This window comes from Octopus bimaculoides, chromosome 20 (assembly GCF_001194135.2).
Source record: "Octopus bimaculoides isolate UCB-OBI-ISO-001 chromosome 20, ASM119413v2, whole genome shotgun sequence".
In the NCBI taxonomy this organism is placed as follows: domain Eukaryota; kingdom Metazoa; phylum Mollusca; class Cephalopoda; order Octopoda; family Octopodidae; genus Octopus; species Octopus bimaculoides.
Genome location: NC_069000.1, coordinates 11,199,616 through 11,202,431, shown reverse-complemented (window position 1 = coordinate 11,202,431; position 2,816 = coordinate 11,199,616). Strand labels below are relative to the sequence as shown.

The following is a 2,816-nucleotide window of genomic DNA, read 5'->3' as shown; positions in this document are numbered from 1 at the left end:
TAGATAGATAGATAGATAGATAGATAGATAGATAGATAGATAGATAGATAGATAGATAGATAGATAGATAGATAGATAGATAGATAGATATTCACATACAGACACATATAGGCTGTCCCAAAAATTGCTGATGGGTTTCAATTTTTTATAACTTCATCAACGTTACAAATAAATGCATAAAATTTTGATACAATATAAAGGACATAATGGAAATTAATATACATAACTCAAATTTTCCAACAGCACTCCATCACATATGACAAACGACATGGCTTAAATTGGCAGCCATTTTCGGCATCGTACGCCCGTGTTCATTCCAAAACTTGCCCCATAACACCCTCAAGAGTTTCAGACCCCACTTCTCTGATTTCTCTATTGATGTTCTCTTTCAGCTGCACCAGGGTCTCCGGTTTGTTGACGTAAACCCTGTCTTTCAGGTATCCCCACAAGAAAAAATCTGGGCTAGTCAAGTCTGGGGCACGTGAAGGCCAGTTGACATTGCCGTATCGGGAGATTATTCTCTCCCCAAAGCACTGCTGGAACCATGTGCAAGGTCTTCTTTCCGGCACACTTTTCTCTCCTCTTCCTCCACTTCTTCTCCATCCTCCTTTTGACAACCGCTGATGGTTTGTTTACGTCCACATAACATAATCAATTCGGCAAATGAAACAGATAGAATAAGCACCAGACTTTAAAAAAAAAATCATAACTACTGAGGTTGATTTGTTCGAATAAAACCCTCTAAGGCGATGCTCCAGCATGGCTACAATACAATGACTGGCATATGTAAAAGATGCAAGAGAAAGACAGTGATGTTGCATTTAATTCATGATGTACGATCGAATACGATTAATTCGCGGCGAAAGTGAAAGTAGAATTGTCAAATGATAATATTTTTCCCCGTAAATAAAATAAAAAAATTATCTTATGCGTCAGCCGGGGATCGAACCCGGACCGGCTGCTTGGGAGGCAACCATGCTAACCATTACACCACTGACACCTTACGAAATTTGGGGAACGTAATGCCAAGTTTATTTCTTTGGACGGTTCGATTTTTGTTATTATTATTGTTATCGTTATTATTACCGATCGATTTTTACCGAGCACCGAACTGTTACTTCAAAACATCATTAACGCTGCCGTCGCCGCAGTCAGCACCACACCACCAGCACCACCACCACTACCACCACCACCACAAACACTACTACCGCCATCACCATCATCATCATCGTTACCATCATCATCATCATCATCATAACAAACACTATCATCCTAAACTAAGTTGTCGGTGATGGAACCGATCGAGTTATAACCATTTTCACCACCACCACCGCCATCATTTCTCTAATATTATCATATCACAATATTAAAATCATCGGTAGCAGCAGTAGCAGCAGTAGCAGCGGCAATACAGCTGCCGTCACTAACAACAACATTTTCAACACCAGCACCACCACCATCAGCATCAACAACTCAACACCTTCCATTACCACCACCATCACCACCGCCACTACCACCACCATGAGCCTGAGAAGGAGCCTCCGGCTAGCAACCCAAAAAACAGCTAGAAATGGCAGCCAAGTTTTACTTTATAAATACGCTATCCTCTTTAAAATGTCCGGACGGTCACAGCTAGAATACTTTTGTCCGTAGGCTAGCTCAAGCAGGTCTGACCTAGGGCTAAATGACGCCAAGACTTACGATCAACGAAACCAACATCAGACACCGAACACCGTCAGTGCCACCGCCATCGAAACCATTAATGTTATGATCTGTATCGATATCAACAATAATAACTCGATCGGTTCCAACACCGACAGTATCACTATTAACGCAGCATTATCAACGCCATGACCTTCCCTACTGATGTCAACAAAGCCTTTGACAACGACAGTAACACGAATACTACCGGCACCGACAACAACTGCAACAAGAATAACAACAGCGATGTTGTCATCACGGCAAATGTCATTCGCTCCAATGTTAGCGATGTTACCAATATCAACAACAGCAACTCGATACTAATAAAGGAAACGAGATTCCTCTATTATCGTAAACAGCATTCACCGTCGTCATCGACAACAACAGCAGCAACAGACAGACAGATGGATAGACAGACAGACAGACAGACAGATGGATAGACAGACAGACAGACAGACAGACAGACAGATAGGCAGTCAGATAGACAGACAGACAAATAGACAGAGAGACAGGCAGATAGACAGTCAGATAGAGAGACAAACAGACAGAATGGCAGACAGATAGACAGTCAGATAGAGAGACAAACAGACAGAGAGAAAGACAGATAGATAGACAGACTGACATACAGACAGTCAGATAGAGAGAGAGAGAGACAGAGACAGAGACAGACAGACAGACAGACAGACAGACAGACAGACAGACAGATAGACAGACAGCCAGATAGACAAATAGACAGAGAGACAGACAGATAGAGAGAGATACAAATAGACAGAAAGACAGACAGATAGAGAGACAAACAAACAGACATCATCATCATCATCATCATCATCATCATCATCATCACCAGCAACAACACCTATTATAACATCGTATACATTAATCCTGAGCTGACGGGCTCATCCAATTTGCAAGAAATGGCAGCTAAATTAACCCTTGCTCGTACTACAACTACAACATATACTACGTCTACTACTGCTACCCGACGCAACTTTTAACGAATACCACACGAGTTCTTGTAGCGCTGCTGCTGGTACTACTACTACTACTACTACTACTACTATTACTACTACTACTACTACTACCACCACCACCACCACCACCACCACCACCACCAC

At 42.2% G+C, this 2,816-nt stretch overlaps 1 non-coding gene across 1 annotated transcript; it reads right to left on the bottom strand.

The window, feature by feature from the left end:
• Positions 1-928: 928 nt before the first annotated feature.
• On the bottom strand, positions 929-1,000 carry Trnag-ccc (transfer RNA glycine (anticodon CCC)). Its single transcript has one exon. It is a non-coding gene; the product is annotated as a tRNA-Gly (tRNA).
• Positions 1,001-2,816: the final 1,816 nt, after the last annotated feature.